We start from the raw sequence: 12830 nt of genomic DNA on the forward strand, positions 1-12830 counted from the left end.
AATAACAGCTGAAAAAAATAATTGAAATTGAGGTAAAAAAACAGCAATTGTTCTCTACGTTTTACTCAGTAACTTTTTTCTACAATGTCATATTTTTTAAAGCAATATAGCGTTATGTCCGCTGGACTCTTCTGGTTGCGGGATATATAGGGTTTGTAGGTTCATCAGGAACCCTAGGTACCCAGAGCCAATAAATGAGCTGCACCCTGCAGTGGGTTTTCATTCTATACCGGGTACACAGCAATTCAGTTGCTGAAATATAAAGAGTGAAAAATAGCTATCAAGAAAATCTTTGTATTTCCAAAATGGGCAAAAGAAAAGGTGTTGAGGAATAGTGGTTATTTGCACATCTCCGAATTCTGGGGTGCCCATACTAGCATGTGAATTACAGGGCATTTCTCAAACAGACGTCTTTTTTACACACTCTCTTATATTTGGAAGGAAAAAATGTAGAGAAAGACAAGGGGCAATAACACTTGTTTTGCTATTCTATGTTCCCCTAAGTCTCCCGATAAAAATGATACCTCTCTTGTGTGGGTAGGCCTAGCGCCCGCGACAGGAAATGCCCCAAAACTCAACGTGGACACATCCCATTTTTTGACAGAAAACAGAGGTGTTTTTTGCAAAGTGCCTACATGTAGATTTTGGCCTCTAGCTCAGCCGGCACCTAGGGAAACCTGCCAAACCTGTGCATTTCTGAAACTAGAGACCTAGGGGTATCCAAGATGGGGTGACTTGTGGGGCTCTGACCAGGTTCTATTACCCAGTATCCTTTGCAAACCTCAAAATTTGGCTAAAAAACACATTTTCCTCACGTTTTGGTGACAGAAAGTTCTGGAATCTGAGAGGAGCCACAAATTTCCTTCCACCCAGTGTTCCCTCAAGTCTCCCGATAAAACTGATGCCTCACTTGTATGGGTAGGCCTAGCGCCCGCAACAAGAAATGCCCCAAAACACAATGTGGACACATCCATTTTTTGACAGAAAACAGAGGTGTTATGTGCAAAGTGTCTACCTGTAGATTTTGGCCTCTAGCTCAGCCAGCACCTAGGGAAACCTACCAAACCTGTGCATTTTTGAAAACTAGAGACCTAGGGGAATCCAAGATGGGGTGACTTGTGGGGCTCTCACTAGGTTCTGTTACCCAGAATCCTTTGCAAACCTCAAAATGTGGCTAAAAAACACTTTTTCCTCACATTTCGGTGACAGAATATTTTGGAATCTGAGAGGAGCTTTCCACCCAACGTTCCCCCAAACACAGGGCATTGTGGGTAAGGAAATGTTGCGGGGTGCATGTGAAGCACACCACCCTGGAGTCAACTAGATGTTTAGTTTTCAGATGTGTCTAGGTCTTGTGGATTTTTCTAAATGGCAGCGTCCCAAAGTAAAAAAAAGTGCAGCCCTCACCATTCCAATTTGGACGATTCTGAGTCCTCTTGCTTGCCATGGAAAAAGATGTTTTAGCATGCGGGGGAGAGCTGAAAGACTGTTAGTCCCTTCAGTTCGGGTAGGGGCATAACCAGGCCCATACTGGTTGGTAGCCACTACCCCACTATTTTCTTGAATTGTTTTTTATTCCCTGGCATCCAGTAGACTTTCTGTCCCCCTGGGGTGTGGATCTGGGGTAATTGCCCAATCTGCAGAACAACCTTGGCCACATTTGTTTGGGGTGCAGGTATGGCCATACCCCCAACCTCTTATTTTGAAAAATAAATCTTCCCTGGTCTCTGGTGGGCTTTCTGCCCCCCTTGGGGGCAGATGGGCCTTCCAAAATAGGCCAGTCTGACCCCAAGGGGGGCAGTTATGGCCAACAGTATTGTGCCCCCACGGGGAAGAGACCCTTGACAAGGGGCTGCCCCATCCAAACAAAACACACACACACACACCAATCCATGGTTTCTAGAGGTTTATGCCCCAACAGGGGGCAGATTGGCCTTACAAAAATAGGCTGATCTGCTCCCAAGGGGGGCAGAAATGGCCTAAATACAATTCCCCCCCCCCCCCAGGGGAGCAACCCTTGTCTAAGGGGTCGCTCCCCATACATAAAAACATAAAGTAAATAAAATATATATATATATCCCTGGTGTCTAGAGGTTTCCGCCCCAGGGGCAAATCCGCCTAATTATACTAGGACAATCTGCCTCCAGGGGGGCAGAAAAGGCCTAAAAATATGTTGCCACTCCCCCTGGGGAGTGGCCAAAGTGGCCGCTCCCCTTATGAGTTAGTATAAAAAAAAAATCCCTGGTGTTTTGTGGTTTCTGCTCCCAGGGAGGGGGCAGAAATGGCCTAATAATAATTCCCCCCCCCCGGAGCGACTCTTGCCTAAGGGGTCGCTCCCCAAACATACAAAAAATAAAAGTAAATTAAAAAAAATGTATCCCTGGTGTCTTGTGGTTTTCTGACCCCCCGGGGGCAGAAAGGCCTAGAAATAAGTTGCCCCCACCAAGGAGTAGCCCTTGCCCAAGGGGCTGCTCCCCTTACTTAGCCCTCAAAAATATATATTCCCTGGTGTCTAGTGGTTTCTGCTCCCGCTGGGGACAGATCGCAAGGCCTAATAATAATTTGCCCCCCCCCCCCCGGAGTGACCCTGGCCCAAGGGGCCGCTCCCCAAACCAAACATACAAAAAAAAAAAAAACATTTTCCCTGGTGTCTAGTGGATTTCTGCTCCCCTGGGGGCAGATCGGCCTAATAATTTTAGGCTGATCTGCCCCAGGGGGGGCAGTAACAGCTAAAAAACAAATTGCCCCCCTGGAGAGCGGCCCTTTCCAAGGGTCCGCTCTCCTTATTGAAATAAACAAAAACAAAAAATCCCAGGTGTCTAGTGGCATTTCTGCTGCCCGATCGCATCGCGGTCGGGCAGCAGAAATGTTCAGAGAGGCCTGGAAGGAGAGAAAAGGCCTTTCCTCTCCTTCCAGGCTTCTCTGACCCCCTCCATGTGATCGGAGGAGAAATGCTTTGCTCAGCTTCCAGCGCCGGTGGAAGGCCTCTGATGAGGTCAGCACGCGAAAGCGCGCTGACGTCATCAGACGCCACGTGGGGGTCACGGGGGCGGGGGTGGAAGGCGATTCCCCTTCCATCCCTGCCTGGGGGAGGGGTGTGCCAGGCCATCCGGGGGAGCGCTAGCGCTCCCCCCGGGGGCCCATAGCAGGATGAGGTGGTCTTGTCCTTGGCACCGGGGAACAGGTGCCGAGGACGAGACCACCTCGTCCATGGCACACAAGCGGTTAAACAAAAGACAGTTGATAATGATTGGACTAGACTTAATATGACATACAATGAAGACACAAGACAGATTAATAACATTATTGTGAAGAATTGGAAGATATTGAAAAGTGACCCCATTATTGGGGGTTCAATACAGAAAAGACCACAGATTACGTACAGAAGAGGACGTAGTTTACATGATATGTTAAGATCTAATGATATTACTACTATTCCTCAACTCAGGCAACATAACTTACAGGGTTTCTTTCCGTATGGGCATTGCAAGGCATGTCGTAATAGTGTCATGCGAAAATAATATGCTTTATGCAAACCTGGTAAGGTCAGGCAAATTAACTAATTCATAACATGCAGTACTCCATTTCTACATAATGGAATGTCCATGTCAAAGATGGTATGTTGGCAGTACCAATCACATTGTTAAAAAACAGATTTTGGAACATATGCGTGCAATTACATCGTTTGATGAGCATTATCCGGTAGCAAGGCATTTTAAAGACAAACATAATTCTGATTGTACTCAGTTACCTTTTTTTGGTATTGAATATGTTCCTCCATATCATAGAGGAGGTAACAGAGAATTGACATTGAGGGAAAAAGAGTCAAAATATATTTTAGATTTGGAGACTAAGACACCAAAAGGATTGAATACCAGTGAAGAATTGAATACCCATTTATACGATAATTAAGGAAATAATGGAAGTCCTGAAAGGGTCTTGAGTATTGTTTAAGAATGGATTTGGAATTGCTGTAAGTTATTAGATTACGTAAATAGTAGATTTTAGTATGTGTAATTGAACTAACTTATGAAATGTATGTGTTTAGAAGTTGATTAGATTTGTAGATATGTGGTGGTTACTGATTTATTTTTATTTATTTATTTATATATTTTTTCAGATATAATGGGTCTGATGGAAAACTGCTGAGTTCTGCTTGCCATCGCTCTCTCAATAGTGCACGTTATTATTGGGTGATTTCTTTGCAGATCCACAGATAAGAAAATGAATTTTCAAATCTTTGTGTTTAGAAGTTGATTAGATTTGTAGATATGTGGTGGTTACTGATTTATTTTTATTTATTTATTTATATATTTTTTCAGATATAATGGGTCTGATGGAAAACTGCTGAGTTGTGCTTGCCATCGCTCTCTCAATAGTGCACGTTATTATTGGGTGATTTCTTTGCAGATCCACAGATAAGAAAATGAATTTCCTCATATATATTGGCATAGTTAGCCTGTCTCAGTAATATTGATTGTTAATTGAAATTTATAAATCCATGGGAATCAGTATTGAAACTATTGAGGTTAGGAATGTTGATCTATTATGTATATTTTCTACTAATTGTTTTTATTTCCATTTGGGCTTAAAATTGTTAATATTTTATTGCTATAACATGGTCCATTGGAGTATTAACATTATCATGTTACATTGCCTTCCTTCCTCCACTTCTGTTGGGATAATATATACCAATGTTTATATATAAGGATAGATTCAACAATGGTACAGATCTAACTAGCTACTACCAATATTATTTATGTATAATTAATGGGGTTGTGATCTGAGGGTCTTTATTCTAATTATTTGTTTTCTGTTCTTTTGTCTCATTTCTATGTCTATGAATGAATAGTAGTTAGTAAAGGTGTATTGGTGCTAATTATCACATGACCAAGGATGCTATGTCAGCCGAAACGCGTTGTGTTTGGATTAAAATTAATTTTGCTTTTCCTTGAATCCTGAGTGTGCGAGTAGCATTTGTGTATTTTTGTTTTTTTGGATTATTGATTACCGGCTTGCTCGTGCCGGTTCTCGCACCACCCCTCTTGGGCCGCATGAGTTTATTAGAGCACTTTGGATCTTATATATATATATATATATATATATATATATAATATATATTATGAGCTAGTTTCTATTCAGAAAGTGTTTTTTGACTCGTCTATATATATGCCGCCACTTGACAAATCTTTACGACATTTTCCAAATGAATTTGGCAGACACATCAGCTGCTGTCTGAAAAGTTGCAGGGTGATCCGTCTAGAAGAGGCTGAGACAAAAGGGGGTCAAAAAGAAACATGAATGTTCCATTACTAGGAAGGTTTAACAGTCAAAACACTAGTAAATAAACAAACACACTATCAAGCGATATTAGGATTTTAACCTTAACCCCACTGAGTGACAACACAAGACCTTCACCATTAAGCCAGAACGGAATCTGTTCCACTTTACATCCAAACGCAACTATATCACTCATACCAAATATCTTGCTAGTCTGACTCTTTGAAGTCATGGAGAGACCAGTGTAATAACAATCTCTCTCTCCCTCTCTTCCATCCATTACTGGGATAGAAGAGAGAGCGAGGGAGTGACAGGACTGTGAAAGTAGCCTCAAGGCCCGCAGTCCTAGCCAGCTCCTCACATCCCTCAGGAGCCAGATTTGCTCCCACAAGCAGGGAGCTGATTTAAATATCAGGGCCCTGCTTGCAGGAACAATATTTTCATCTGTTTCCCTGCATGCCCATTTGCCAGCAAAGAAACAGATAAAAACTCTGATTTCTGCCAGAGAGAGCTGTTTGAGAGCTCTTGCTGTCAGAAAGCGGACTTTGTTTGCTACCACCAAGCAAAAGCAAACAGCTTTGTTCCAAGGGTGGGCACCCTGGGACAGAGCAGGAGATGGCCCTTTGGGGTGGTGGACCCCAGGGCCATCATTGGTTCCTTGAGGGTGTATGTGTGCCCCACCTCTTATGAGTATTGCCCCGGGGAGGTGGTGGTTCCCGGAACCAGCAGTCTGAAATGGACTCCCCTCATTATTGTATTTTAGCCATGGAGAGGTGGTGATCCCCAAGGCTACAGGGGGGCACAAAGCCCCCCTGCATTTAATTACAAATTATGCCCTGGGGAGATGGCGGTCCTTGGGGCTGAGGGGGCTGGGCAGCCTCCCATTCAAAAGTTAAGTTCCTTTGGGATCTGGCCCACACAGGGACTTCACCGAAGAAAGCGTGAGAACCCATGCTTTAAAAAAAAAATGGTAGATCCATGGATCTGATGCAAATACCGAAAAAATGTTTCAACATTTTTTTTTTTTGCTTTTGGGGAGGGCTCCTTTGTGACCCCAGTACCAGAGTTTTGGGGTCAGGCTGTCTCTAACCTGACCCGTTTTCTAATTTTTTATCTATTTTTATTTGGATTCCCAAGATGACTGCCAACACTTCCTTGTTGAAGTGTTGGCAGCAAATCAGGTCTCAGTGGAGATATATTTGCAAATTCGTTTTTTCTTTAATTTCTCAAAAACTTTTGAATGAATTTACACAAAATAACAAAAAAAGGCCGCTTTCTGATCCAAGAGCTACCTTTCTGAAAATTTGGTGTAATTCCGTCCAGTGGTTTGGGTGCTATTTCTGTTCAAAATGCCTATAGAAAAATGCACAGGAAAAAAGCGCATTGGGGCCCCCTTTTTCTCAGCCCCCACCTGACGGATCAATCCAAAACTTTCCATATAGATGCTGAAGTGAATGTTGTATTTATTTGGAGCATTTTGTGAAGATTCCGCCAACTGTGCTGAAGTTATTAGCAAAACAAAAACACTTTTTCTATAGAAACTAGGTCCTAACTATATATATATATATATATATATATATATATATATATATATATATATATATATATATATATATATGTATATCCTATTTGTGCCCGTCATGTTTCCCAGAAGGGCCAGCACCTGTCATGCTGCCCGAGGCCCCCCAGATGGTAACCTTACTAAAAAATAACTGTAAAGCTTTTCTTCGGAGTCTTGCCCCAATGAACAAATGCAATGCTGTGCTGCCTATTGACCCACTGGTTAGTTATTATCTGTGCCCCAGTGTAATTATCAATTCCCTTTCCCCTCTACAAGGATATAAGAAACGCATGGGTCAGTTTACGGCAGCCCTGATAAATGTCAGCTCTATGCATAAACACACAGATAACATCTATGACCTTCTGGGTAAAGGCAATCCTAACAAACCAGACCTAATATTTTTGACCAAGACCTGGCTCTCTGAATCCTTGAACCCTGCCATTGCGATGTCCATTCCGAATGGGTATAAAATGCATCAGGAGGATCACCAATCCGGCAGGGAAGGTGGAATAGTCTTAATTGTCAGGGATAATTTAGACTTTCTGACATTCAAGATTGGGAACCTGGTTGGAGCAGAAGCAATGGGCTTCTGTGTTTCCTTATCTCATCAACATTCTGTGGCAGAAGTGTTATGAACCTCCAGGAACAACTGGTTCCTTTCTGAAATCCCTACAGCACACTTGGCATTGAGATATGCTCAGTTTATACTCCTACGGGATTTCAATCTCCAATTGGATAAGGTGAACAACATGAGGTAACAGATTTAAAGGATCTGATGAGGTCCTTAGACCTTACTCAACGTATAATTAGGGCTGTGATTGAACAGGTTTTTTCAAACATGCCCTTGCAGGTAGAAGATCCTTTACCTCTGGTCTCATCTGATCTGATCATTTTCTGATTAAGTCCTCCTGGTCGACCCGCATTAAAATGCATCTTCATTCAATAGGCACTACGTTTACCAGGACAGCATTTCATAAAATCCTGCCAGTGAAACATATCTGCACTCTAGAGTGCTGTTTCCCTTCTTTGGAGGGCCAGATGTAGATGGGTGTTCTGCTAATAGAGAAATGGATCAGAGAGTCAAAGGAGAAACTAGCACTGCCTCTTCCCTGTAAACGAAGAAAATTAATCTATCCAGTCCCTGGTTCTTTGACACGCTTATGAAGGATGAGAAAAAGTGTAAAGCATTTGAGAGAAAATGGAGAAAAGGCTATAATCTGAAAGATAAGGACAAGTATAACTGACTCTTAGGAAATACCATGCCAAAATCAAGATGGCAAAAAATAGAGTCCTTTGAGCCTACAATTGCGGGTGTAGGTATTGTTAGCCCTGACAGCTTTAGGGTGGTCATCCCCCAACCTTTTGCCTGCCTCCCTCTATTTGTCTTACCCTGTTTTGGCTGGTTTTAGGACTCTGTGCACTTTACCACTGCTTAGCAGTGCTAAAGTGCATGTACTCTCTCCCCTAAACATGGAAACACTGGCTCCTACCCTATTGGCATATTTAATTTACTTGTAACTCCCTAGTAAAGTGCACTAGAAGTGCCCATTGCCTGTACATTAAATGCTAGCAGTGGTCCTCTAGCACTGACTGTGCCACCCACATAAGAAGCCCCTTAACCATGTCTCAGGCCTGGCATTGCAAGGCCTGTGCATAAAGGTTCACTGCAACTTCGACTTGGCTTTTAAAACTGCTTGCCAAGCCTCAAACTCCCTTTTTTTCAACATATAAATCACTCCTAGGGTAGGCCTTAGGTAACCCATAGGGTAGGGTGCTATGTAAGTAAAAGGCAGGACAGGTACCTCTGTGTGTAACATGTCCTAGTAGTGAGAAACTCACACATTTGTTTTCAACTATTGTGGGGCCTGCTCCTCTCATGGGCCAGCATTAGAACTGCCATCCTTTACTTTTAAGTAGTAGATTCTGATCTGAAAGAAGTAGTCCTGTCATGTTTAGTATGGCTAGAATGGTAATAGAAAATCCTGATTTCTTGTGAAATTGGATTTAATGATACTATGTTAGAAATGCCACTTTATGAAAGTGGGAATTTCTCTGCACTTACTGAAATCTGTGCCTTACAGCCTGTCTCCACTCCACATCTGGGCAGTGCTGGTTGACAGCTCCCCTTTTGCATTTCACCTAGACAGCCAGAAACACATGACACTCATCTGCACTCATCTACATACTGGGTCTCCCAAGGCAGGACAGGAAGCGTGGAGGGGCTCTCTCTTACACTTCAAAGGCCAGTGGCATGGCCTCACACACAGGACTGATAACACTCCAAAGGGACCCTGGCAGACAGTGCTGTGTTGAAAGTAGAAAACACTCTTAGAAGTTTCCCCCAATTCAAAGGCATTTTTGGGTATGTATACTGGATCTCTGACCCCACCAAAACAGGTACTTCTGAACCTGCAACTAGACTCTGTCAGAGGGATAGCCTGCCTGCACAAAGGACTCATCTGGAATGCTTTGCTGTGAAGGACTGCTGCCCTGCTTGTTGCCCTTTTGCCTGCTGGCCCCAGATGCTGCTGGAAGGAATCTGCCTTCCAAAGAAGTGCTCTCCAAAGGCTTATATTTAGAATGCCTCCTGTTTTGAAGTCTCAGGTCCACTATGACTTCACCCAAGAGAAAGAAATCCCCCTGTGTCTGGAAATCAATGCAACGCCTGCAGAAATTGACACAGTGTCTGCCTGTGGCTGAAAAGTCACTGCATTGTCTACCGGATTGATGCAGCGCCTGCTCTTTTTCTCCAGAACATCAAGGATTTTTAGCGCATTGTCCCTGGGCATCAAAATATCCCTGCATCATCTTGCAGCATTGAAATACACAACGCATCATCTCTGGCGCGCCAGAAAATCCGATGCAGCTCCTTAGTTTTCAATGTATCTACTCATCTGCGGCCCACATGCGTCATTATTTTTGATGCATCCCAGGTACTGTTTGTTTACCAGGATGTAACCACTGATAGTTAAGGATTGAGACTCATTTAAACCTCTAAAATATGATATTTCGACTTGTGCATATTGAATTTATGGCATTTTGATCTTATTTTATTCAGATGTGGTGTTTTCACTGTGTTACTGTATGAGTTATTGCACAAATACTTCACACATTGCATTCTAAGTTAAGCCTTCCCTTCTGTGCCAAGCTACCACAGGGTCAGCACAGGATAATTATGATTGTGTTGTGACTTACCCTGACTAGGACTGTAGTCCCTAATTGGACAATTGTGTATACCTCTGCCAACTAGAGAACTATTTTCTAACAAGTCGTAAAACTAGAGAACTTTTCTCCATAGTAAAAAAAAAAAATCCCCAGCAACTTGTACTAGATTCCACCAACCCTCAACGGATTGGTGTGAACAGTTAGCATCTTATTTTCAATCTCAGATACTGATCATCCAGGCCAGTTTGGCCTCTGGCCTTTAGGCAAATGATGATACACAAAAGCAGGGTATCGGTAACCAATGCAGCACTTACTAGTTTTGGGCCTATTTCATTAGAAAGATCCTTCACAGCCTTAAGGAACTTGAATTTAGGCTCCCCATCGGACCCTTACCGGCCTAACTTGTTTGAATTAGGGGATCATGTAATTAACCTTCTAATAAATATGATGCTTAATACATCACTTGTAACAGCCAATGTGCCAAGCTTCTGGAAGCAGGTCAAAATTATGCCTTTGCTGAATAAACCATCTGGAGATCCAGGGACACAGTCTAATTACAGGCCCATGTCCCTGCTTCCAGCATTACCCAAGATAATGAAGAATAATGTGAAGTCTACGGCCAGGCCCTGCAGGCTACCCTCCCATGTTCACGCAAAGCAAAAGGCTGTGCGCAGAATGCGATTGGATGCAGTGGGTATCTTTTTATTTTCCTTTTTTTTGGATCTGAAGATCCTTTGCAAATTTACACTGGGGAGCCTCAATGAGCCCCGTGGTACCCTAGGGTAACTAAAACTCATGCCCCTGCCATGCATAGTTATCTCATCAATAATTTTACTGCAAATATTACATTGATATTATCAATGATGTCATAAGTGTTGTAATATGTGGGGGGAGTAGCAGTGCATGGCAAGAGTTATAGTTACTTGATACTATTCTAACTATAACAGCTGAATTTCTATGGTTTTGTACATTTAAATTGTGAGCTCAACTATACGATCCTTGTAACCTTTCATTTTTAATGGGAATTTCAATGTTTTTTAATTCCATTTCCTAACTATAACCACCGAACCCTGTGCCATGCACAGCCTTCAACCAATCCCAAATTAATCACCCAACCCCATGGATGGGTCTTTGAGTGGGTGCATGAGTATCTGTGTAGGTCTGAGTGTCTGAGAGAGGTTGTGTGAGTGTCTTGTCTGAGTGGGTTTGTGAGTGGGTGCATGAGTGTCTGAGTGGGTCTGTGACAGGGTGCGTGAGTGTCTGAGTGGGTCTGTGAGTGGGTGTGTGAGTGTTTGAGTGGGTCTGTGAGTGGGTACCTGCATGCCTGAGTGGATTTGTGATTGGGTGCATGTGTGTCTGAGTGGGTCTATGAGTGGGTGCGTGAGTGCCTGAGTGGGTCTGTGAGTAGGTACGTGAGTGTGTGAGTGGGTCTGTGACAGGTGCATGAGTGTCTGAGTGGATCTGTGAGTGGGTGTGTGATTGCCTGCGTGGGTGTGTGAGTGGGTGTGTGAGTATATGAGTGGGTCTAGGAGTGGGTGCATGAGAATGCCTGAGTGGATTTTTGATTAGTTGCATGAGTGTCTGAGTGGGTCTATCAGTGGGTGCATGAGTGCCTGAATGTGTCTGTGAGTGGATGCATGAGTGCCTAAGTGGGTCTGTGAGTGGCTGAGTGGGTCTGGGTGAATAAGTGTGAGTGTGTGTGCGAGTGGGTCTGTGAGCGGGTACATGAGTGCCTGAATGGGCCAGTGAATGGGTGTTTGAGTGTCTTAGTGTGTTTGTGAGTGGGTGCATGAGTGCCTAAGTGAGTCTGTTAGTGGGTGCATTAGTGCCTGAGTGGGTATGTGAGTAGGTGAATAAGTGTGAGTGTGTCTGTGAGTGGGTGCATGAGTGCCTGAGTGGGCCAGTGAATGGGTGTCTGAGTGCCTGAGTGTGTTTGTAAGTAGATGCATGAGTGCCTGAGTAGGTCTGTGAGTGGGTGCATGAGTTCCTGAGTGGCTTTGTGAGTGGGTGAATGAGTGTCCAAGTGAGTGGTATTCTTTTTTTGTTTTTTTGTGATATTCGTGAATATCACAGGAGCGTTCTGGGTGTCACAACATATATGCAAATATCACACGTGGGGCAGAAAAAACCTATTCTTCAATGTTTTATGCCCATACTATATCCAAGAAACACTCCTATATCCCACCCATGGGGTCAGGTTACATCCAACCTGTCCCCTTTGAATAGTTTTCCTCATTGGCTTTTCTGCCCTGGCAACCGTGCCTGTAATATTTTGGTGGAATAGCCCAGGAACAAGGTACTCTTGGTCTGAATGACACAAGTTCAACAACTGGTACCAGGGTACCTGACGAGTAGTTTTTCTGGTTCATGCATCACGTTCTTGATGCTTAGGTACGCCAAGTGCCTTTTGGTTGAAGCAGATGTGGAGACAAGTGTTTGTGAACTGTCTGTAGCCAACAAACTAATACTATTGACTTTCACACAACAATACAGATTACAAACAAAAATGTATGCACAAATATTCAGATAAAGTTGATAGCATAAAAGTGTAATCAAAACCCCCAGCCTGAATATTTTTAGCCTCACCTCAAAAGTTCTTCTATTTTCACGCACCCCTAAGTATTTCAACCTGCTAAACCACAAATAGGAAATACTGCTTGTATGTTTACATGACCGGATGCAGTATAAGAATGGTTTGGATTTAAAAAGAACGGGTGCTTTGTGGCTTCGGGTGCCGCCGCAAGTTTGCATGAGTAATAAAAAATAAAAAGACAGAACCATTATGAGGTTAGCTTCATTTCAGTAACCCTGTTTGGAAAAAAGG

At 43.2% G+C, this 12830-nt stretch overlaps 1 protein-coding gene across 1 annotated transcript in view; it reads right to left on the bottom strand.

Moving 5' to 3' along the window:
* NPY1R (neuropeptide Y receptor Y1) overlaps positions 1–12830 on the bottom strand; it is a 186406-nt gene that overhangs the window by 95476 nt on the left and 78100 nt on the right. The gene's annotated exons all lie outside the window — the stretch shown is intronic.

This window comes from Pleurodeles waltl, chromosome 1_2 (genome assembly GCF_031143425.1).
Source record: "Pleurodeles waltl isolate 20211129_DDA chromosome 1_2, aPleWal1.hap1.20221129, whole genome shotgun sequence".
Taxonomy (NCBI): domain Eukaryota; kingdom Metazoa; phylum Chordata; class Amphibia; order Caudata; family Salamandridae; genus Pleurodeles; species Pleurodeles waltl.